This window comes from Pelophylax lessonae, assembly GCF_965119305.1.
Source record: "Pelophylax lessonae genome assembly, chromosome: 1".
Classification (NCBI taxonomy): Eukaryota; Metazoa; Chordata; class Amphibia; order Anura; family Ranidae; genus Pelophylax; species Pelophylax lessonae.
In genome coordinates this window covers 482,933,166-482,958,979 of record NC_138768.1, presented here as the reverse complement: position 1 = coordinate 482,958,979, position 25,814 = coordinate 482,933,166, and the positions used below count along the sequence as shown (strand labels likewise).

Sequence of the window (25,814 nt, the reverse complement as noted above, 5' to 3'; positions counted from 1 at the left end):
AAACTCTGTGTTGTTAATTATTGTATTGTACTAGCATTTAGCTCTACTCAGTCAAATCCTTTTAAAATTGCTGTATGGAATAAAAGTTCATCTACATTTGGCCTTTAATTAGTAAAATGCATGTGTTCATAATGCACACAAAATGTGTGACTTAGATGTAGTTATAATAAAAAAAAGACTTTTCTAGCATTCAAGGCAAGTATTTGTACACATGTACAAATCTTAAAACCATATATGATGGTGCTATAACTGATGTTTTTTTGTATGCTTTGGTAACTTATTTATTTAAAATGTAAGTGATTCAGATTAGTGCTGAGTAGAGTTGAACGGACACCTGGATGTCCGTGTACGCCGGGTTCGGCCGAACTTGAAAAAAAAGTCCGGGTCCGTGTCCCGGATTTTTTCCAAACTTTACCCGGACACCGAACCCCATTGAAGTCAATGGGGACCCAAACTTTCAGGCACTAAAATGGCTCTAAAACACCAATGGAAAGGGCTAGAGTTCTGCAATTGGCAGCAAAACGTAGTTAAGAGCATGGCAAGTGCTCTGCAAACAAATGTGGATAGGGAAATAACTTAAAACAAAAAAAAAAACAGAAAAATAAAACAATGTTCTTCATCTGTGAAGGACGAGGCCCATATGGAGTAGGAGGGAGGTTGAGGTGGTGGTGGTGGATGTGGCGGTGTCATAGGCGTGCGCACAGGGTGTGCCGGGTGTGCCTGGGCACACCCTAATCACCTAGGGCACATTAGCATTATCGCTCTGTTTGCCAGTGAGGAGATGGGAAAGATCTCCCTCGGACCTGCTTTGCCATAAGAGAAGTGCCACACACTTCTATTTCACTTTGCCAGCAGGGAGAGTAATGTACCGGGGCCATATACATGTAGGCAAACACATGCATGTGTATTTAAACTTTGGGGTGCACACCCTAATGCAATAGGCTGCGCACACCTATGGGCGGTGTAGGTGGAAGCGGCGGTGGAGGAGGACGAGGTAGCCAACACTGCTTTTTTTCAGTCATTTTAAATGAGGGTACACCCCAAAAGAGTGAGAAAGATCAAAAATAGAACAATGGCTGGGTAAGGTCGATATCCATCTCTATTCTGCACAAGGTACGGAAAAGTCCCGTGGGATCCATGCCTGGTTCATTTTAATGAACGTGAGCTTGTCCACATTGTCTCTGGACAGGCGGCTGCGATTGTCTGTGATAACGCCCCCAGCCGTGCTAAATACAAGTTCAGATAATACACTGGCTGCAGGGCACGCCAGACCCTGCAAGGTGTAAAGGGCAAGCTCAGGCCATGTGCCCAATTTGGAGACCCAGAAGTTGAAGGGGGCAGACCCGTCATTCACTACATGTAGGCGTGTGCACACATACTGCTCCACCATGTTGGTGAAATGCTGCCTCCTGCTAAGACGTTCCATATGAGCTGCTGGTGCTGCTGTTTGTTGTGGCGTGCTGACAAAGCTTTTCCACATTTCGGCCATGCTAACCCTGCCTTCTGAGGTGCTGGCGGTGCCCTGGTTGCGTTGTCGACCTCTTCCTCCTCCGCCTTGGCCTTGTGCTTCCACTGTGGCCCCGCTGTCAGGTGGGAATGCCAGCAGCATCGCATCTACCAGCGTGCGCTTGTACTCGCGCATCTTGCGATCGCGCTCCAGTGAGTGAATTAAGGACGGTACGTTGTCCTTGTAACGGGGATCCAGCAGTGTGGCAACCCAGTAATCAGCACAAGTTAGAATGTGGGCAACTAGTCGGTCGTTGGGGAGACACTGCAGCATGTAATCGCTCATGTGTGCCAGGCTGTCCAGAGGCAACGAAAGGCTGTCCTCTGTGGGAGGTGTATCGTCTGTGTCCTCTGTATCCCCCCAGCCACGCACCAGTGATGGCCATGAGCTGGCCTGGGTGCCACCCTGCTGTGAACATGGTTCCATCTCCTCCTCCATCTCCTCCTCCTCATCCTCCTCATCCTCCAGAACTGTGCCCCTGCTGGACAATTGTGTCCCTGGCGTTTGTGGGTGCAGGAACCCACCCTCGGAGCCACTTGCGAATGACTGCCCTGAAAGCCTTGGAAATGTTACCTCTTCATCCTCCTCCTCCTCATCCTGTGCCACATCCTCTTCCATCATTGCCCAAATCGTTTTTTGAAGGAGGCATAGAAGTGGGATAGTTAAGCTGACAACGTCGTCATCGGCACTGGCCATGTTGGTGGAGTACTCAAAACAGCGCAACAAGGCACACAGGTCTCGCATGGAGGCCCAGTTATTGGTGGTGAAGTGGTGCTGTTCCGCAGAGCGACTCACGCGTGCGTGCTGCAGCTGAAACTCCACTATTGCCTGCTGCTGCTGCTCACACAGTCTTTCCAGCATGTGCAAGGTGGAGTTCCACCTTGTGGGCACGTCACATATGAGGTGGTGAGCGGGAAGGCCAAAGTTACGCTGCAGCGCTGACAAGCGAGCAGCAGCAGGGTGAGAACGCCGAAAGTGCGCACAGACGGCCCGCACTTTCTGCAGCAGCTCTGACATATCGGGGTAATTTTTAAGGAACCTCTGCACCACCAAATTCAGCACATGCGCCAGGCAAGGGATGTGCGTCAAACCGGCTAGGCCCAGAGCTGCTATGAGATTTCGCCACCAGGCCGGGCTTGAGGCTCGCTGGCAGCAACCACTCATTTGTCTGCTGTTCCATGCTCCTCCACAACTCCTGCGCGGTGTGTGTTTTTTCCCCCAAACAGGCAAGTTTTAAAACTGCCTGCTGTCGTTTACCCCTGGCTGTGCGGAATGAACAATGCATATCATTCTTTACTGTGCACGTGTCTATCCAAAGAATGTAATTCTTCTCTGCCTCGTTCCTCTGTCAACGGCATGAGTCACAGGTTTTCCCAACAGAAGTGTTAAAAAGGTGACAAGGGAGGAGAGCTCCAGCACACTGTCTGTGACTGATATCCACAGCTTTGCTTGTTCCCTTTATACTGTGAGTAAAGTGGAGGGGGGTCCCTTTCCTCCAGTGAGGGATCAGAGCTGTCCTCATTGGCATCAGACCTGTGAGGATCTCTGTTCCTTGCTGCCTAGAGGTGGGATAAAATCCTTCAAATGTGAGTTTTTTAGAACAATGTACATAAGAAATAAAGTCTGAAATGAATCTATGCGCTGCCAAAAGAAAAAAAGGAGCTGGATCCCCTGGGGAAAGGGATAGGGAAGAATGGAGCACCAGAGACCTACAGCCAATAATGTAGTGTCATCACATACAATCAGGAAATAGATAAAGCATAAATATCAGCGCAGGTGCTCTAGGAACGGTGAACCATCACTCTAAGTAACTCACTTAGACAATCGAAAATAACATAATATAAGTGTAAATGATTAATACAGTTAAAATAAAATAAAATAAAAGGTGATAGTGCACCCAATAACAAGGTTGGGTATAGGAAGTGCAAGAAGTGGTGGAAGAATGTGCACATAGACTCAACAGAACACTGTGGAAAGTGTCAAAAAACAATATAAATAGGCAAATTATTTAAAGGTGAACAAGTGCCCTCTGAAGGGTGAACCACTGCACTTCCTTATGTGAAATGGAAAATGGAGTGATAAATTGATAGAAGTGAAGGAGTATCAAAAAGTGATATATCCAAATCCAAAAAAAAAGCAATAAAGAAAATAAAGTGTCCTCTGAAGAGCGAACCGCTGTCTGCTCTTCAATACAGTTCCAGAAATGTAAATACACAGAAGTGAACCATGCACTACAAAATATATAAAAGTCCAAAAAATATTATCCCAAACAAGTATTCGGTGAAAAAAAAAAAATAGTTCCGGTGATTCCCAGTGCGATTCAATTAGTGAGCTTAAGATATCCAAACGAAATGAGTGCAATGGTCGCTCACCTCCACTAACACTCTTAAGAGCGTTTCAGGTATTGCTTGTCAACCTGCAGACTATTAAAGGTATCTCCTCCAGGTCCTAGGGGTCTCGTAGTCCCAATCAACATGGGGACAAGGTGCTTTGGGGTGGGGGGGGTGCAGAGACCCCCTTACCCCCCATGTTGAGGGCATGTGGCCTGGTATGGTTCAGGAGTGCCCCCCCTTTCATGACCTGCCTTTCCTGACCTAGCCACTTAACTGGCTTGGTCAGTGAGGGTTTTCAACCACTTTAAAGAAAGCTAGAAATAATAACGTATTAGTACTATTGCTATTATTACTAACATATTAGTATAATACTAACGTTCATACCAAATTAGTTAGTGCTTTATCTCATGAGGTGCTAGTGTAGCCCTCCTCTCATGTTAGCTTTCTGTTACTATCCATGATGTGTCTTAAATCAGCCATAAAATACCCTCTGAACAATTATTTATCATCCAATTTGTTTCTTACCTCTTGGTTACCTTGTTAGGCTTCTTTATCCTTGAAAAGATTGGTTTTAATATTTTTGGTGTGACCCCTTAGATCTTTCTTTTGATAGCATACCTCTCATTTTCAAATTTAAAAAATTGTAAAATAAACCTCAATAGAATATTATAAGTAAATAAAAGGTTGTTATGTCACCAGAATGTTGCTGAGGAGTATTTTATTTTTAATAACATTAACTATAATAACATTGATGGTGTTAGGGTCAATTTTGACCCATATATATTTCTTCAAGAAAATAGCCAAAAGTATTTTTTTTTTTTTTTAACATAAAACGTTCATAAACCATGAAAAACAAGTAATAATACAAAATGTAGACTTGCAAGGTCAAACAAACAACACACAATCAACAGTGGCGGAGCTAGAGTTTTAAAACAGGGGTGGCAAAGGGGTGGCAAGGTATTATTTTGGGGGGTCAATATATAAAGTGTCATTTAGTGTCAGATTTGTCCACCGCAATGTCGCAGTCCCTCTAATAATCGCTGCCATTACTATTAAAAACAATTAAATATAAAAAGTTCCATAGTTTGTAGATGTAATAACTTTTTTGCAAACCAATCAAAATACACTTTTACAAAAAATATGTGGCAGAATACATATTACCTAAATTTATGAAAATAGGGGGGAGCTGTAAAGCACTGTGGGGAGCTGAAGAGCCCTGGGGGAGGGGGGACTAAAGAGCACTGGTGGGGGGGGGGGGGCTGAAGAGCTCTGGGGGGTACTGGAAAGGGGGGGTGTAAAGTATGCATTTATTAGATACAGACAAGAAAAATACATCAACATCAGCAGTTCTATGGCACATCATTCTTTGTCAGTTAAACACTCTGACCTTTACATATCTGTGAACACTTGCAGATTAATATGTGCATATTATTCTAGGTATATTGGGGACAGTGGCGGCTGGTGCTCAAAAATTTTAGGGGGGCGCAAACAGAAAAATGTAATAGGCATTGCTTTGCAGCAAAAAACGCTGTAAAAAATTGCGTGACTTTGAGGTTGCAAAAGTGAGAAAGGGGTCTCCAGTAATTAAGGTATAGTGTGCCCCCTTTCAATGCAGAGAGACCAGCGTGCCCCCTTTCAATGCAGAGAGACCAGCGTGCCCCCTTTCAATGCAGTGACCAGCGTACATACCCCCTTTCAATGCAGTGACAAGCGTACATGCCCCCTTTCAATGCAGTGACCAGCGTACATGCCCCCTTCAATGCAGTGACCAGTGTACATGCCCCCTTCAATGCAGTGACCAGTGTACATGCCCCCTTCAATGCAGTGACCAGCATACATGCCCCCTTCAATGCAGAGATCAGCGTACATGCCCCCTTCAATGCAGTGACCAGCATACATGCCCCCTTCAATGCAGAGATCAGCGTACATGCCCCCTTCAATGCAGAGGTCAGCGTGTATGCCCCCTTCAATGCAGAGACCAGCGTGTATGCCCCCTTCAATGCAGAGATCAGCATACATGCCCCCTTCAATGCAGTGACCAGCGTACATGCCCCCTTCAATGCAGAGATCAGTGTGTATGCCCCCTTCAATGCAGAGATCAGTGTGTATGCCCCCTTCAATGCAGAGACCAGCGTGTATGCCCCCTTCAATACAGAGATCAGCATACATGCCCCCAATGCAGTGACCAGCATACATGCCCCCAATGCAGAGATCAGCATGCGTGCCCCCTTACCTACCTGGAGCGGCAGCGGACGGCTTCTTCTCAGTCCCGGTGACCGGCGGCGCGTCTCCACGAGTCCTTCCGCCTCCTCCTCGGCTAATGGCAAGGGGTTTGTCTTGTGGCTAATGGCAAGGGGTTTGTCCTCCCTCCCCCCCCTCAGGCACTCACATTCTTCTTCCACCCCCCCCCCCCTCGGGCACTCACATTCTTCTTCCACCCCCCCCCCCTCGGGCACTCACATTCTTCCCCCCCCCCCTTGGGCACTCACATTCTTCTCCCCCCCCTCGGGCACTCACATTCTTCTCCCCCCCCTCGGGCTCTCACATTCTTCTCCCCCCCCGTCGGGCACTCACATTCTTCCCCCCCACGGGCACTCACATTCTTCTCCCCCCCCCTTGGGCACTCACATTCTTTTCCCCCCCCCTCGGGCTCTCACATTCTTCTCCCCCCCCTCGGGCTCTCACATTCTTCTCCCCCCCCTTGGGCACTCACATTCTTTTCCCCCCCCTCGGGCTCTCACATTCTTCCCCCCCCTTGGGCACTCACATTCTTCTCCCCCCCCCCCCCTCGGGCTCTCACATTCTTCTCCCCCCCCTCGGGCTCTCACATTCTTCTCCCCCCCCCTTGGGCACTCACATTCTTCTCCCCCCCCTCGGGCTCTCACATTCTTCCCCCCCCCTTAGGCACTCACATTCTTCTCCCCCCCCTCGGCACTCACATTCTTCTCCCCCCCTTCGGGCTCTCACATTCTTCTCCCCCCCCTCGGGCTCTCACATTCTTCTCCCCCCCCTCGGGCTCTCACATTCTTCTCCCCCCCCCCTTGGGCACTCACATTCTTCTCCCCCCTTGGGCACTCACATTCTTCTCCCCCCCCTCGGCACTCACATTCTTCTCCCCCCCCCTTCGGGCTCTCACATTCTTCTCCCCCCCCCTCGGGCTCTCACATTCTTCTCCCCCCCCCTTGGGCACTCACATTCTTCTCCCCCCCTCGGGCTCTCACATTCTTCCCCCCCCTCGGGCTCTCACATTCTTCTCCCCCCCCTCGGGCACTCACATTCTTCCCCCCCCCCTCGGGCTCTCACATTCTTCTCCCCCCCTCAGGCTCTCACATTCTTCTTCCCCCTCCCCCCCGGCACTCACATTCTTCTCCCCCCCCCCTCGGGCACTCACATTCTTCTTCCTTCGGCTCTCAGAGCAGCGCTGCAGCCAGAAGAAGACGGAGGGGGGTGGAGGCGGAGCCAATGCTAGGCGGCAAGGAGAGGCATTTGAAATCCTCCTCCGCTCCGAGAACCTCTTCTGCTGTCACATGACGAGAGGAGGAGGATTCCAAATGCCTCTCCTTGCCGCCTAGCATTGGCTCCGCCTCCACCCCCCTCCGTCTTCTTCTGGCTGCAGCGCTGCAGCTGAGAGCCGAAGGAAGGAAGGAGGAGCAATGGCATACTGGATACACTCGGGGCAAATAACTTCACAGATCCACACGAGAACTGGGGCTTTTTGGGGGCACACTCGGGGCTGAAACCCCGTTCAGCCACCCCCCTCCCCTGCCGACACCACTGGCTGTGTAAGTAGCAGGAGACAGAGTCCAGTCTTCCCTGCTCTCCATCCGCCTCCCTCCGCAGCTCCCGGCCATACGGCGATCCCCTGTGATTCTCCCGCTACCCGGCCACCCCCGCCCAGGATTGGGGTGGCAACAGGGGTGGCAAGGGCTTCTTCTGGGGTGTCAATTGCCACCCCAGCTAACCCTCTGGCTCCGCCACTGACAATCAAGCAAGGCAAACCAATAGAAATCAAGTACTAGTTTCAAAGCATCTTTGTGCAAGAACTTGCATGTGTTTGTGTGGGTGTTTTTAGATGCATGTGTGGCAAAAGCTGACACTTTTAGCATGTTCTTTGCAGATATATTTTTTACAGTGGAAGCGTAATGTGTGTGTCTTTCTGTCCTTATTGCTGGGGCAGACCTGACACCTCTTTCTTTTAGAATCAGATAGCATCACTGGACTGGGGCTGTGGCTGTGCTGGTTGATGTTGAGGCAAGGCTAGATGATGATGAGGATGCTGGCACTGATTCTCTTTGTGTTGTTGATGGTGTGGATGGAGTGCTTGATGAACTCTGCATCTGTCTGATCACGGCTGCAGCGATTGGATCTCGAGACACCCGTTTCCCTTGCTCATTGTGTGACAAGGGAACTTCCTAGCTCCTCGAGAAATATTCTCCGCTTGTTATTTTTTTTTGTGTTCCAATCTGGGTGGATGTGGGTCCATAACACAAATGCATTGTATGCAGACACATCTAGGATGTTAGAAAACACAGCCAACGGCAATCTCCTGGTCATTCGCTGACAAGTATAGGTAGCAGTCAGCTTGTCAAGGTTGTCCACTCCTCCTTTGTTTTTAATGTAATCCAGGATAATTGTGGGTAGTGTTGAGCGAACACGGACTGTATTATTCGGGTCCGTACCGGATAATTGGATTTTTGCTACCCGGACACGGACCCGAAAACTTTACTGTATGTTCGGGTTTAAAATCCGTGTTCGGTAATTTTATTTCCTGTTTTGTATGTAATGGCGCGCTTTTAATGGCGGGCTTTCAACAGCCAATCAACAAGCGTTAACTGGTGTGCCTTAAGCCATCCCAGCCATGCCTACTAATGTATTAGTATCTGTGATTGGCCAGCTGAAGCATGTGACCCAGGTCTTTATAAGCTCGAGAGACACAGCGCGGTGCGTCAGTCTGCTGTAGTGTAGGGAGAGAGCACACATCATAACGGTGCTGGCTGCTGCTGATTAGGTACAGACAGGGAAAAACAACATTGTGCCCAAAAAGAATGCAGGGACAGGTCGGAGTGTAGGCAGGGAAAGATATTTGAGCATTTTAGGGACAGGCTGGAGAGAGTGGGCAGGGACAGATAGGGGACACAGGACAGAACAATCGTCCATTAGCGATCTACATCGATTTTGCTGTGTGGGGGGTGGTGCAGTGAACGATCTTTTTGCCCTCAATTGAGCCCACTGAGGAGGAGGAGGAGGGAGAAAAAAATATATTTTTATCAGTCTGTTGTGTGCAGCGTTCAGCTATATTTTACTACAGATTGCTGTTCTAATCTGCTATTTAAAAATTACAAATGTAAAGGGGATTTTATTTTTTTTTTCCCTTCATAGCCTGCTGCTGACAGTGACATAAAAAATAAGACACTGCTGTGTTCACATGTGCTATTAAAAAATCACCAATTTTATATACTTTTTTCTATTCCGCTATTCAATATACACCCTTTTGGGGTAAAAAAAATTAAATTGCGGCATAGTCTGTATCGGTACGTGTGAGATACACCTTTCAAATTTTTGGGGCGCATCTTCCACCTCCGAGGATTGCAGGGCACTTCAGTTTGCCTCCTGTTCCGAACTCCTCCTACTCCTCATCCTCATCCTAACTTTAGGGTACAAAAAATTGTAATCGGGGCCTAGTCTGGGTTTGTACGTGTGAGATACACCTTTTTATATCATATTTTGTATTCCGCTATTCAATCTATACCCTTTTGGGTTAAAAAAAAATAAAGTTGCGGCATAGTCTGTATCGATATGTGTGAGATACACCTTTCAAATTTTTTGAGCGCATCTTCCACCGTCCAAGGATTGCAGGGCGCTTCAGTTTGCCTCCTGTTCTGAACTCCTCCTACTCCTCTTCCTCATCCTCATCCTTCCTTTAGGGTACAAAAAATTGTAATCGGGGCCTAGTCTGGGTTTGTACGTGTGAGATACACCTTTTTTATATCATATTTTCTATTCTGCTATTCAATCTACACCCTTTTGGGGTAAAAAAATTAAATTGCGGCATAGTCTGTATCGGTACGTGTGAGATACACCTTTCAAATTTTTGGGGCGAATCTTCCACCGCCGAGGATTGCAGGGCGCTTCAGTATGCCTCCTTTTCCGAACTCCTCCTACTCCTCATCCTGCCTTTAGGGTACAAAACATTGTAATCGGGGCCTAGTCTGGGTTTGTACGTGTGAGATACACCTTTTTATATCATATTTTCTATTCCGCTATTCAATCTACACCCTTTTGGGGTAAAAAAATTAAATTGCGGCATAGTCTGTATTGATACGTGTGAGATACAGCTTTCAAATTTTTTGGGCGCATCTTCCACCGCCAAGGATTGCAGGGTGCTTCAGTTTGCCTCCTGTTCCGAACTCCTCCTACTCCTCATCCTCATCCATCCTTTAGGGTACAAAAAATTGTAATCGGGGCCTAGTCTGTGTTTGTACGTGTGAGATACACCGTTTTATACATTTTTTTTCTATTCCGCTATTCAATATACACCCTTTTGGGGTGAAAAAAATTTAATTATGGCATAGTCTGTATCGGTACGTGTGAGATACACCTTTTAAATTTGTTTGGCGCATCTCTTTCCACCGCCGAGGATTGCAGGGCGCTTCAGTTTGCCTCCTGTTCCGAACTCCTCCTTCTCTTCCTCATCCTCCCTTTAGGGTACAAAAAATTGTAATCGGGGCCTAGTCTGTGTTTGTACGTGTGAGATACACCGTTTTATATACTTTTTTCTATTCCGCTATTCAATATACACCCTTTTGGGGTGAAAAAAATTAAATTGCGGCATACTTTGCATATTTGACTGTGAGATACACCCGTTGTATTTGTATACTGTTTTTCTATTCCGATATTTAATAAACACCCTTTTGGGGTAAAAAAAAGTAAATTGCGGCATAGTTTGCATAATTGACTGTGAGATACACCCGTGCGATACTGTTGTTGTTTTGTTCCGCTATTCAATAAACACTTTTCTAGGGCAAGATCATAAATTACAGAAATATGAGGAGAACGTCAAATAGGGCACGTGCCATGGGTCATGGTGCTTCTGGTAGAGCTCCTGTTGCAAGGAGAGGACGTGGTCGATCTGGGCCAGCTACACGCACAAGTGAAACACCTTCCTCAAGTGTGAGTAGGCGACAGAACCTGCAGCAGTATTTGGTAGGGCATCATGCCCCTCTACAAGTGTTGAGGCAAGAACAAGTAGAGGCGATTGTAGATTGGTTTGCTGCTGACAGTGCCTCCAGTTCCTTCACATTGTCTCCCACCCAGTCTACTTCAGAAAGGTCAGAGTTGGCACCTGCAGCCGATGTCCAACCGTCTTTCACCTCACCCCCTTGCAAATCAGGCAAGCAGTCTGAGCCCCAAGTCATGCAGCAGTCTCTTCTTCTTTTTGATGACTCTGTCAGCAGGGTTTCCCAGGGCCATCCACCTAGCCCTGCCCCAGAAGTGGAAGAGATTGAGTGCAGCGATGCCCAACCACTTATTTCTCAAGATGAGTACATGGAAGGACCATCGCAGCACGTCTCCGATGATGACGAAACGCAGGTGCCAACTGCTGCGGCACTCAGAATTGTGGAGACCGACAAGGAGGGCAGTGGTGAAGACTGGGTGGAAGATGATGTGGAGGACGATGAGGTCCTCGACCCCACATGGAATGAAGGTCATGCAGGTGACCTGAGTAGTTTGGAGGAAGAGCCGGTGGTCGCACAGAGCCACCAGCACAGCAGAAGAGGGAGCAGGGTGCAGAAGCGGAGCGGCCGTGCCCTTTACACTACGCCTGCTACTGCCCAACGCAGCAAGGGACTAAGCGCACCAAAGCCAGCTCAAAGGAGTTCTCTAGCATGGAAGTTCTTCAGACAATGTGCTGATGACAGGACACGAGTGGTTTGCACCCTGTGCAATCAGAGCCTGAAGAGAGGCATAAACCTTCTCAACCTGAGCAAAACCTGCATGATCAGACATCTAAGTGCAAAGCATGAGCTGCAGTGGAGTAGACACCTTCAAAACCAAGAAAGGTCTCTGGCTCCTCCTGCTTCCTCTTCTGCTACAGTCTCGGCCTCTTCATCCACCTCTGACAAGCTACAAGGAAAGACACAGTCAGCTGCTGTAACAGATCAGAGGAGATTTGTGTTATTTGCCTTATTGCCTACCCTATGAGAATAGGTGGGCCACGCTGTCTGGTGAGTTGCCACCCCCCTATTTAGCACAAAGGTGGAGGATGTGTGGTGTGGTGACCCCGTAAATTCACTGTTGATCCCAATTGGTGGAGAGGAATTTTAAGAGACTCTGCATAAGAATTTTAAAAGGACATTCACTTTTTCTGTGTGGAGGATTACTTTTGAACTGTCTTTGCTACTATTACTAGTTTTTTGTTTGATATATGGGACTCATTTCTGGTAATTTTTACATATTTGCATTTTAAAGTAGCTGCGATAGGTCTGCAATCGGACTCATTCAATACATTTTAAACTTGTGCGCAGGGGGTATATCATAATTATCACTTTGTGGATATTTATTATATATAATAAAACAGCAGCACCAGCAGCACATATGGAACGTCTTAGCAGGAGGCAGCATTTCACCAACATGGTGGAGCAGTATGTGTGCACACGCCTACATGTAGTGAATGACGGGTCTGCCCCCTTCAACTTCTGGGTCTCCAAATTGGGCACATGGCCTGAGCTTGCCCTTTACGCCTTGGATTTGCTGGCGTACCCTGCAGCCAGTGTATTATCTGAACGTGTATTTAGCACGGCTGGGGGCGTTATCACAGACAAGCACAGCCGCCTGTCCCGAGACAATGTGGACGAGCTCACGTTCATTAAAATGAACCAGGCACGGATCCCACAGGACTTTGTCCGTACCTTGTGCAGAATATAGATGGATACCGACCTTACCCAGCCATTGTTATATTTTTGATCTTTCTCACTCTTTTGGGGTGTATCCTAATTTAAAATGACTAAAAAAAAGCAGTGTTGGCTACCTCGTCCCCCTCCACCGCCGCTTCCACCTACACCGCCACATCCACCGCCACCTTAACCTCCCTCCTACTCCTTATGGGCCTCGTCCTTCACAGATGAAGAAAATTGTTTTATTTTTCTGTTTGTTTTGTTGTTTTAAGTTATTTCCCTATCCACATTTGTTTGCAGAGCACTTGCCATGCTCTTAATTACATTTTTCTGCCATTTGCAGCACTCTAGCCCTTTCCATTGGTTTTTTAGAGTCATTTTAGTGCCTGAAAGTTCGGGTCCCCATTGACTTCAATGGGGTTCGGTGTTCGGAAAAAGTCCGGGTCACAGGCCCGGACTTTTTTTTCAAGTTTGGCCGAACCCGCCGAACACGGACATCCAGGTGTCCGCTCAACTCTAATTGTGGGCTTTTGGTCACTTCTTGATGACACAGCTGCATCTTTGTGAAAAGTGGACATAAGTATCACATTTTTATTTTTTTTTGGACAATATGAAACAACAGTGGTGGTGTCTGTAAAAGCAAATTTTGAAGAAAGTGGAGCTCTGTCCTTCACCTGCAAAATTTCAGTGTGCAGCTAAGGTTTATTTATTTTTTTTATTGTGCCTATCATGGTGAGTTTCCTCCTGAGAAGGTCTTGTCCAAGGTCATAGCTGGTAAAAAAATTGTCACACGTGATATTGTGACCCTGCAGTCCAGTAGTCAAATCAAGGACTACACGTTGTCCTTGTCTTTTCTCAGGGATGCCACTTTCGGGTTTGCCGGTGTAAATCTGTAGGTTCCATGCATAGCTTGTTTTTGCATCACAGGCTGCCAAGATTTTTATGCCGTATTTGCCTGGTTTACTGGGCATATACTGCCGGAAGGGGCAATTTCCACGGAAAGGGATCAAACGTTCATCTACTGTTACCTGAGGCCCAGGGTTAAACATTAGTGGAAGGAGCTGAACCCATTTCTCCCAGACATCCCTAATGGGAGCAAGCTTGTCAGATTTTGCTCTAGTATCTCTGTTGTCAAATCTGAAAACTCTTGATATCATTCGAAAGGTGTGAAGTGACATTGTTGCTGGGAAGATATATCTGCCTCTTGACTTGTCCCAGAGACTATCAGTGGCCTCATTAAAGGATCTGTACCCTCCAGCAAGAAGAAGAACACCAATATAAGCATCTAGGCATTCCTCATTTATGTCATTCCACATGTTGCCATGGACTTTTTTTCCTTCAAGGTTTGTCATTGCAATGATCATGCCATTGTCACTAAAAAAGTGAACAGTTCAAAACATGTTTTGATGACACTTACTCTCGTCACAGCAAACCTTGTGATCCCAGGGGTCATTTTGATTACATCTGCAGCAGCAGGTTCAGCACTGGTAGCCTCCTTATCAGACTCATCAGATGTGTCTGTGTATTCTGGTTGATACTCTACTTCATCTTCTGCCTCAGAAACCTGCTCATCCATATCGCTATGCTGCTCTGTGTCCTCTGCCTCATTTTCATCCAAGATATAACTCTGCAAGTCAGCAACTCTGAAATGTATTGGTCCTATGTTTCTTTACTTTATTTAGAGAAGCAGACAAGCAGGCAAAGAGATAGGCCCCTCCCTAACTACAGCTCACAGGGTTGAGAGGTGATTGGCTGTCAGTGTTACTAAGCAGAGAGAGTGTTTCTTATTTCAGTTTTGGCACTTATTAGTGTCCTATAATCCTATATTATAACTGGGTCAGAATTGACCCTAACACCATAAACGTCTTAATTTTCACCACAGTATTTTATAATTTAGTGAAAAGGATTATTTTTCTATTACATTGTTTAAATAGAGGTTCCTGACAAAGTAAAAAAATCTTGATGCAATAAACAAATTTATGAGATACTTATAGACATTCAAAACCTGAAAACGGGTCGGTTCTGACCCTAACAAAAGAGGAGGGTTAGGGACCTGCATTGATAGAACAGTAAACCTAAATATGAAGGTGCTCAGGCCCATAGAAACCTTTTAAAAAATTCAATTGCTAAAATGGTCTGAGCCTTATCTATCATTTTATATGCTCTAAACACCTCGTTATATACAAAAAATACTTTTTAAAGCTGAACCCCAAGAAGATACAAAAATCACAATAATCATAATTTGACTTGGTATCGGCCTCTTGCAATCTGTAAAGTCAGAGAGGGAGGGATAGGAAGAAGCAACACAAGGAGCTAGTCAAATATGCAGCAGTGCAAGAAGCATGCTGATATTAGGAGACAGATGAGATAAGATCATCAGCCTGCTGTTCTTCTTTTTGTTTTCAATACATTTTTATTAATTTCATAACATACCATTACAAGGCATTACAATAACCAAAACAAACAACATATACATAACCAGAAAACATGGTGTTCCCAGAGTATACACATTGCAGCACCCTTCACATGCCCTAAAAGGTTACATAGTTACATAGTAGATAAGGTTGAATAAAGACAATAGTCCATCCAGTTCAACCTGTATAGGTGTGTGTGGCTGTAATCATCTCGCATAGCCCTGAATGTTCTGATCCTTGATGTACTTCTAAGAGTCTTTTGAAAGCCACCATACTTCCCGCAGAAACCACCTCTTGTGGTAGAGAATTCCACAATCTTGTAGCCCTAACAGTAAAGAACCCCCCACGTTGCCTGAGATTAAAACGCTTCTCCTCTATTTGCATTGTATGCCCTCGAGTCCTCATGCAATCCCTTCGACTGAATAGCTGTTTTTCTATGCCAGGATCCCCATTGAGATATTTATAAATTGCTATCATGTCCCCCCTCTGACGTCTCTTCTCCAGGGAGAATAAATCAAGCGATTGCAGACGCTCTTCATGATTAAGGTCATCCAATCCCCTAATCAGTTTAGTTGCCCTTCTCTGGACTCTTTTCAGCTCCAACACATTCCTTCCTGAGGACTGGTGACCAGAACTGGACAGAGTACTCCAGATGCGGTCGGACCAGAGTTTTATAAAGTGGAAGGATTATAGTCTTATCTCTGGAACACATCCCTTTCTTTATGCATGCTAATATTCTGCTGGCTTTGGCAGCTGCCGATTGACATTGCATGCTATTGCCTAATCTATCATCAACCAAGACTCCCAGATCTTTCTCCATTTTTGATTCCCCCAAGGGTTCCCCCCTAACTTGTATTGTGCTTTTATGTTTTTAGTCCCCAAGTGCAAAACCTTACACTTCTCCACATTAAACCTCATTTGCCATGTCATTGCCCACTCCGTTATTTTGTCCAGGTCATTCTGTAGGATATCTGCTTCATGCTGTGCAGTTATTGCCCTGCCCAATTTTGTGTCATCTGCAAAAATTGATATCGAACTACTGATCCCGTCCTCAATGCTGTTTATGAATAAATTGAACAAGGTTGGTCCCAGGACTGAGCCCTGGGGGACCCCGCTTACCACCTCAGACCAGTCTGAGTATGCGCTGTTTATTACCACCCTTTGTACACGCCCTTTTAGCCAGTTCCGTATCCAAGAGCAAACCCTGCTGTCGATACCTGCAGACCTTAGTTTGTAGATTAAGCACTTGTGGGGAACTGTATCAAACGCCTTAGCGAAATCCAGGTACACCACATCCACTGGTCAGCCCCTATCTAGCTCACAGCTCACCTCCTCGTAGAATATTAAGAGATTGGTGTGACAAGAATGCCCATTTGTAAACCCGTGCTGATTACTGCTTATGATGTTGTTGTCTTTAGCAAACTCTACGATATAGTCCCTTATCATCCCCTCCAGAAGTTTACATACTATCGATGTCAAACTGACAGGCCTATAATTTCCCGGAATATGCCTCTGCCCCTTTTTGAATATCGGAATCACATTAGCTTTTCTCCAATCCTCTGGTACATCTCCTGTCTTAATACTGTCAGCAAAGATCAGGAATAGTGTTGAGCAAACACGGACTGTATTATTCATGTTCGTACCGAATAATTGGATTTTTGTTACCCGAACACGGACCCGAAAACTTTACTGTATGTTCGGGTTTAAAATCCGTGTTCGGTCATTTTATTTCCGGGTTTGTATGTATTGGCGCGCTTTTAATTGCGGGCTTTCAACAGCCAATCAACAAGCGTTTAACTGGTGTGCCTTAAGCCATCCCAGCCATGCCTACAAATGTATTAGTAGCTGTGATTGGCCATCTGAAGCATGTGACCAAGTCTTTATAAGTTCGAGACCGAGCGCCGCTGCGTCATTCTGCTGTAGTACAGGGACAGAGCACACATCATACGTGCTGGCTGCTGATTAGGGACAGACAGTCCTAAATTATATTGTGTCCGAAAAGAATTCAGAATCAGGGACAGGTCGGAGTGCTGCAGGCAGGGCGAGTTGTTAGGGCATTTTAGGGAGAGGCTGGAGATAGGCAGGGTCAGTGTTCTACAATCGATTTTGCTGTGTGGGGGGTTTGCAGTGCCGGCAATGACCGATCTTATCGATCATTTTAGGGCGAGGCTGGAGATAGGCAGGGTCAGTGGTCCACATCGATTTTGCTGTGTGTGGGGTGGTGTGAACACAATCTTTTTGCCTGCTGAGGAGGAGGGAGAAAAAAGTCTTTTTTATCAGTCAGTTGTGTGCAGCGTTTTTCCTTCAGTGCTGCTGACTGTGATAATACACTGCTGTGTTCACATGTGCTATTATTGAGTGATTTCAAAATTTATACACTTTTTTCTATTCCACTATTCAATATACACCCTTTTGGGTTAAAAAAATTTAATTGTGGCATAGTCTGTACTAATCTATTTAAAAAATACAAACTTAAAAGGGGAATTTTCTTTTTTTTTCCCTCCGTAGCCTGCAGCAGAGCTGACTGATATAAGACACTGCTGTTCACATGTGCTATTGAAAAATCACCAATTTTATATCATATTTTCTATTCCACTATTCAATCTACACCCTTGGGGTAAAAACAATTAAATAGTCTGTATCGGTACGTGTGAGATACACCTTTCCAATTTTTGGGGCGCATCTCATACTGCCGAGGATTGAAGAGTGCTTCAGTGTGCCTCCTGCCTGTTCCGAACTCCTACTCCTCATCCTGCCTTTGGGGGTACAAAAAATAGTAATTTGGGCCTAGTCTGGGTCTGTCGTGTGAGATACATACACCTTTTGATATCATATTTTCTATTCCGCTATTCAATCTACACCTTTGGGGTAAAAACAATTAAATTGCGGGATAGTCTGTATCGGTAGGTGTGAGATACAACTTTCCAATTTTTGGGGCGCATCTCATACCGCCGAGGATTGCAGGGTGCTTCAGTCTGCCTCCTGCCTGTTCCGAACTCCTCCTACTCCTCATCCTGCCTTTGGGGGTACAAAAAATAGTAATTTGGGCCTAGTCTGGGTCTGTACGTTTGAGATACATACACCTTTTGATATCATATTTTCTATTTCGCTATTCAATCTACACCTTTGGGGTAAAAACAATTAAATTGCGGGATAGTCTGTATCAGTACGTGTGAGATACACCTTTCCAATTTTTGGGGCGCATCTCATACCGCCGAGGATTGCAGGGTGCTTCTGTCTGCCTCCTGCCTGTTCCGAACTCCTCCTACTCCTTCTCCTGCCTTCGGGGGTACAAAAAATAGTAATTTGGGCCTAGTCTGGGTCTGTACATGTGAGATACATACACCTTTTGATATCATATTTTCTATTCCGCTATTCAATCTACACCTTTGGGGTAAAAACAATTAAATTGCGGGATAGTCTGTATCGGTACGTGTGAGATACACCTTTCCAATTTTTGGGGCGCATCTCATACCGCCGAGGATGGCAGGGTGCTTCAGTGTGCCTCCTGCCTGTTCCAAACTCCTCCTACTCCTCATCCTGCCTTTGGGGGTACAAAAAATAGTAATTTGGGCCTAGTCTGGGTCTGTACGTGTGAGATACATACATACACCTTTGATATCATATTTTCTATTCCGCTATTCAATCTACACCCTTTTGGAGTGTAAAAAATTAAATTACGGCATAGTCTGTATCGGTACGTGTGAGATACACCTTTTAAATTAGTTTGGCGCATCTCCTTCCACCGCCAAGGATTGCAGGGCGCTTCAGTTTGCCTCCTGTTCCGAACTCCTCCTACTCCTCTTCCTCATCCTCCCTTTAGGGTACAAAAAATTTTAATCGGGGCCTAGTCTGTGTTTGTACGTGTGAGATGCACCATTTTTATCCTTTTTTCTATTCCGCTATTCAATATACACCCTTTTGGGGTAAAAAAAAATTAAATTGCGGCATAGTTTGCATATTTGACTATGAGATACACCTGTGCGATACTGTTGTTGTTTTGTTCCACTATTCAATAAACACCTTTCTAGGGCAAGATCATAAATTACAGAAATATGAGGAGACCGTCAAATAGGGGCCGTGGCCTGGGTCGTGGTGCTGCTGGTAGAGCTCCTGTTGCAAGGAGAGGACGTGGTCGATCTGTGCCAGCTACACGCACAAGTGAAACACCTTCCTCAAGTGTGAGTAGGCGACAGAACCTGCAGCAGTATTTGGTAGGGCATCATGCGCCTCTAGAAGTGATGAGGCCAGAAGAAGTACAGGCGTTAGTAGATTGGGTTGCTGACAGTGCCTCCAGTTCCTTCACATTGTCTCCCACCCAGTCTACTGCAGAAAGGTCAGAGTTGGCACCTGCAGCCAATGTCCAACCGTCTTTCACCTCACCCCCTTGCAAATCAGGCAAGCAGTCTGAGCCCCAAGTCATGCAGCAGTCTCTTCTTCTTTTTGATTACTCTGTCAGCAGGGTTTCCCAGGGCCATCCACCTAGCCCTGCCACAGAAGTGGAAGAGATTGTGTGCAGTGATGCCCAACCACTTATTTCTCAAGATGAGTACATGGAAGGACCATCGCAGCACGTCTCCGATAATAATGAAACGCAGGTGCCAGCCGCTGTGGCATTCAGAATTGTGGAGACCGACAAGGAGGGCATGGGTGAAGACTGGGTGGAAGATGATGTGGAGGACGATGAGGTCCTCGACCCCATATGGAATGAAGGTCATGCAGGTGACCTGAGTAGTTTGGAGGAAGAGGCGGTGGTCGCACAGAGCCACCAGCACAGCAGAAGAGGGAGCAGGGTGCAGAAGCGGAGCGGCCGTGCCCTAGACACTACGCCTGCTACTGCCCAACGCAGCAAGGGAACGAGCGCACCAAAGCCAGCTCAAAGGAGTTCTCTAGCATGGAAGTTCTTCAGAAAATGTGCTGATGACAGGACATGAGTGGTTTGCACCCTGTGCAATCAGAGCCTGAAGCGAGGCATAAACCTTCTTAACCTGAGCACAACCTGCATGATCAGGCATCTAAGTGCAAAGCACGAGCTGCAGTGGAGTAGACACCTTCAAAACCAAGAAAGGTCTCTGGCTCCTCCTGCTTCCTCTTCTGCTGCAGTCTCGGCCTCTCCATCCACATCTGTAGTGATACCGGCACCTGCCACCCCGCAAACAGACGATCTGTCAACAACACCACCACCTGGGTCACCAACCATCTCCACAATGTCCCGTGGAAGCGTTCAGCTTTCCATCTCCCAAACACTTCAGAGGAAGAGGAAGTACCCCCCTACCCACCCGCGATCCCTGGCCCTGAATGCCAGCATTTCAAAATTCTTGGCCTTTGAAATGCTGTCATTCCGTCTGGTGGAGACGCACAGTTTTAAAAGCCTTATGTCAGTGGCTGTCCCACAGTACATCGTGCCCAGCCGCCACTACTTTTCCAGGCAAGCCATCCCTTCCCTGCACAACCAAGTGGGGGAAAAAATCAGGTGTGCACTGCGCAACGCCATCTGTGCCAAGGTCCACATAACTACCGATACGTGGACCAGTAAGCACGGTCAGGGGCGTTATATCTCCCTAACGGCACACTGGGTAAATGCAGTGGCGGATGGGCCTGAGGCGGATAGCAATTTGGCGCATGTCCTTCCACCACCGAGGATTGCAGGGCGCTTCAGTTTGCCTCCTGTTCCTAACTCCTCCTACTCCGCTTCCTCATCCTCTACCGCCTCCTCATCCGGTCAGCGTAACACCTTCACCACCAACTTCAGCACGGCCAGGGGTAAACAACAGAAGGCAGTTTTAAAACTTGCCTGTTTGGGGGAAAAACCACACACCGCGCAGGAGTTGTGGAGGAGCATGGAACAGCAGACAAGTGGTTGCTGCCAGCGAGCCTTAAGCCCGGCCTGGTGGCGAAATCTCATAGCAGCTCTGGGCCTAGCCGGTTTGACGCACATCCCTTGCCTTTCGCATGTGCTGAATTTGGTGGTGCAGAGGTTCCTTAAAAATTACCCCGATATGTCAGAGCTGCTGCAGAAAGTGCGGGCAGTCTATGCGCATTTTCGGCGTTCTCACCCTGCTGCTGCTCGCCTGTCAGCGCTGCAGCATAACTTCGGCCTTCCCGCTCACCGCCTCATATGTGACGTGCCCACAAGGTGGAACTCCACCTTGCACATGCTGGAAAGACTGTGCGAGCAGCAGCAGGCCATAGTGGAGTTTCATAATAAACAAGCAAAAAATTTGGGGGAGCATACCCATGTATTTCTAAAGCTGGTGCAGCTATGAACCAAGAGACATGTATATTAAAAAAGAATAGGGCACACATGCAAAAGAAACTTCCAAATTTGAAGACAATCCATAAATAAAAATAGTGGAGTTTCAGCTGCAGCACGCACGCGTGAGTCGCTCTGTGGAACAGCACCACTTCAACCACTTCCACCAATAACTGGGCCTCCATGCGAGACCTGTGTGCCTTGTTGCGCTGTTTTGAGTACTCCACCAACATGGCCAGTGCCAATGACGCCATTGTCAGCTTAACTATCCCACTTCTATGCCTCCTTCAAAAAACGATTCGGGCGATGATGGAAGAGGATGTGGCACAGGATGAGGAGGAGGAGGAGGAGGAAGAAGAAGAGGTAACATTTCCAAGGCTTTTAGGGCAGTCATTCGCAAGTGGCTCCGAGGGTGGGTTCCTGCACCCACAAACGCCAGGGACACAATTGTCCAGCAGGGGCACAGTTCTGGAGGATGAGGAGGAGATGGAGGAGGAGATGGAACCATGTTCACAGCAGGGTGGCACCCAGGCCAGCTCATGGCCATCACTTTTGCGTGGCTGGGGGGATACAGAGGACACAGACAATACACCTCCCACAGAGGACAGCCTTTCGTTGCCTCTGGGCAGCCTGGCACACATGAGCGATTACATGCTGCAGTGTCTCCACAACGACCGCCGAGTTGCCCACATTCTAACTTGTGCTGATTACTGGGTGGCCACGCTGCTGGATCCCCGTTACAAGGACAACGTACCATCCTTAATTCACTCACTGGATCGCGATCGCAAGATGCGCGAGTACAAGCGCACGCTGGTAGACGCGATGCTGCTGGCATTCCCACCTGACAGCGGCGCCACAGTGGAAGCACAAGGTCAAGGTAGAGGAGGAGGAGGAAGAGGTCGCCAACGCAACCAGGGCACCGCCAGCACCTCAGAAGGCAGGGTTAGCATGGCCGAAATGTGGAAAAGCTTTGTCAGCACGCCACAACAAACAGCAGCACCAGCAGCTCATATGGAACGTCTTAGCAGGAGGCAGCATTTCACCAACATGGTGGAGCAGTATGTGTGCACACGCCTACATGTAGTGAATGACGGGTCTGCCCCCTTCAACTTCTGGGTCTCCAAATTGGGCACATGGCCTGAGCTTGCCCTTTACGCTTTGGAGGTGCTGGCGTGCCCTGCAGCCAGTGTATTTAGCACGGCTGGGGGCGTTATCACTGACAAGCGCAGCCGCCTGTCCAGAGACAATGTGGACAAGCTCACATTCATTAAAATGAACCAGGCATGGATCCAACAGGACTTTTCCGTACCTTGTGCAGAATAGAGATGGATACCGACCTTACCCAGCCATTGTTCTATTTTTGATCTTTCTCACTCTTTTGGGGTGTACCCTCATTTAAAATGACTAAAAAAAAGCAGTGTTGGCTACCTCGTCCTCCTCCACCGCTGCTTTCACCTACACCGCCTGTAGGTGTGCGCAGCCTATTGCATTAGGGTGTGCACCCCAAAGTTTAAATACACATGCATGTGTTTGCCTACATGTATATGGCCCCGGTACATTACTCTCCCTGCTGGCAAAGTGAAATAGAAGTGTGTGGCACTTCTCTTATGGCAGAGCAGGTCCGAGGGAGATCTTTCCCATCTCCTCACTGGCAAACAGAGCGATAATGCTAATGTGCCCTAGGTGATTAGGGTGTGCCCAGGCACACCCGGTACACCCTATGCGCACGCCTATGACACCGCCACATCCACCACCACCTCAACCTCCCTCCTACTCCATATGGGCCTCATCCTTCACAGATGAAGAACATTGTTTTATTTTTCTGTTTTTTTTGTTGTTTTAAGTTATTTCCCTATCCACATTTGTTTGCAGAGCACTCGCCATGCCCTTAACTACGTTTTGCTGCCATTTGCAGCACTCTAGCCCTTTCCATTGGTGTTTTAGAGCCATTTTAGTGCCTGAAAGTTCGGGTCCCCATTGACTTCAATGTGGGTCAGTGTCCGGGTAAAGTTCGGCAAAAGTCCGGGACACGGACCCGGACTTTTTTTTCAAGTTCGGCCGAACCCGCCGAACACGGACATCCAGGTATCCGCTCAACTCTAATCAGGAACAGTGGTCTAGATATAACCTTACTGAGTTCCTTGAGTACTCTCGGATGTACGCCATCCGGGCCTGGTGATTTGTTTGTGTTAAGTTTATCCAGCCTTTCCCTGATTTCACCCTCTGTTAGCCATAGTGGCAAGTCCTGTGTATTACTACTAACCATACAGTCATGGTCAGTGTACCCCTCCTTTTCCTGTGTAAAGACTGACGAGAAAAAAGCATTCAGCACGGTTGCTTTTTCAGTGTCCTCTGTAACCATCCTCCCATCATCGTTAATTATGTGTGCAATATGCTCTGCCCTAGTTTTTTTGCTGTTGATATATTTAAAGAATTTCTTTGGGTTTTTTTTACTATCCTCCTCTATTTGTCTCTCAAAGTTGATTTTAGCCATTTTGATTTTGTGTTTACTTTTCTTATTTGCCTCCTTGTATTGCTCGAAAGCCGATACTGTGCCCTCTGATTTATATTTCTTGAAGGCCATTTTTTTCCCCTAATAAGTTTTTTAACGCTACGGTTTAGCCAGCCAGGTTTGGCTTTGTCTCTTCTAAATTTATTTCCCATAGGAATGCACTGCAAGATGCATTTGCTTAATATGTTCCTAAAGCATTCCCATTTTTCCTCCGTGGTCAGTGATCCCAGGGTTTGGTCCCAGTTTACCCTTTCCATCAATGAGTACAATTTTGGAAAGTTTGCCCTTCTGAAGTTTAGGGTTCTTATGTTCCCCTCTTGCCTTGTTATATTGTTATTTACTCTAAATGTGATCATCCTGTGATCGCTAGAGCCCAGGTTGTCCTGGACTCCTACCTCCGAGATTAGGTCTGGGTCATTAGTGATCAACAGATCCAGGACTGCGTTTTCTCTAGTAGGAGAATCCACCAACTGTGACATGTAGTTATCCTGTAAGGTTTCCGTGAATAGACGGGCCTTTTGTGAGTGTGCAGTCCCCTCTTCCCAGTCAATGTCGGGATAATTGAAGTCCCCCAATATGATGACTGATCCCGATTTTGCCACTTTACCCAATAGTGCTAAAAATTCCAGCTCTACCTCCTCCCTTTGGTTGGGTGGCCTATAGCAAACCCCCACAATTACTTTTCCCTTTTCTCCTTCCCTATGGAGTTCTACCCACACAGATTCTAACTCCATACTCATCCCTTCCATAATGTCACTCCTCTCTATCACCTTTACATTGTTCTTGACTTAGAGACATCTCCCCCTCTTTTTCCTACCCTGTCCTTCCGGTACACTGAATACCCTTGGATATTGGCCAGCCAGTCATGTGAGGGTCCAAACCAAGTCTCCGTTATTCCCACAAGGTCTATGACATCCTCATGTACTAACATTTCCAACTCATCCATTTTATTAGCTAGGCTCCTGGCATTAGCATATACCCCTCTTAGTTTTGTGGAAGTTAATCGTGAATGGTGATTATGTTTATTCCTGTTTGGTCTGAGGTTTTCCCACACAGACCCCCCATTTGACGTTAGTGAACTACTGTCGCTGCTGACTCTACTACTGCCTTCTGTCCTTTGCTCCCTCCTGACTGACTCTACTTCTGAGCCCTCCCCCCCCGTCTCCTAGTTTAAAAGCCCCTCCAACTTGGTGGTGATCTTTCTCCCGAAAAGAGCTGTACCGTCCCCATTAAGGTGCAGCCCATCCTTACTAAAGAGCCGGTAGCCGACTGAGAAGTCAGCCCAGTTCTCAAGGTGATACCTTTTAATAAAGGAAAAACCCACAACACCATACCATCCCCCCTTCCACTCGTATCTTTATTTCATGAATTTTAAAATAAAAAATGAATCTGTCTATGAGTGATTAGGAGGTGTATCTCAAAATATTACACCATTTAACTACGAATACCATCCTGTGAATAAATGTAAAGAAAAAAACAAAACAAAAAAAATCCCTCTTTCTCCCCCCCATTTCAAGTACCTTAAATTAGTGAATTATTATATTAATTGGTGATCAATTGAGAAGTGTATCCAAAAAAAAGGGGGGGAGGAAAGGGAGGTGAAAAGGAGGGCCAAAGGGAAGATTCATGCATTAAAAGTATAGTTCTTATCACATTGTCCCTCGCCTCCCTCCCAAGAACAAATCCCACTTGTTATTTTTCTATCCAGTTAGGCATAAGAGGTTTTATTCTCTCATCTAATATCCTTGCGTATATTTTTATATCTTCATTTATCAACGATATCGGCCTATAGCTAGAGCATAGAGTTGGATCTTTTCCTTCCTTTAGCAGAAGTGATATATATGCCCCTAACGCTAATTGGCGCAACTCTCTCCCTCCTCAATAGAGTTCATATATATCTG

General features: G+C 46.7%; 1 long non-coding RNA gene and 1 pseudogene across 2 annotated transcripts in view; both read right to left on the bottom strand.

The window, feature by feature from the left end:
- LOC309548432 overlaps nt 1–25,814 on the bottom strand; it is a 161,010-nt gene that overhangs the window by 33,781 nt on the left and 101,415 nt on the right. The window lies entirely within an intron of this gene.
- LOC309544268 (piggyBac transposable element-derived protein 4-like) lies at nt 7,909–14,352 on the bottom strand (annotated as a pseudogene). Its single transcript has 2 exons — nt 13,273–14,352; nt 7,909–8,498 (listed from the first exon to the last, which is right to left on the bottom strand). The product of its transcript is annotated as a piggyBac transposable element-derived protein 4-like (transcript).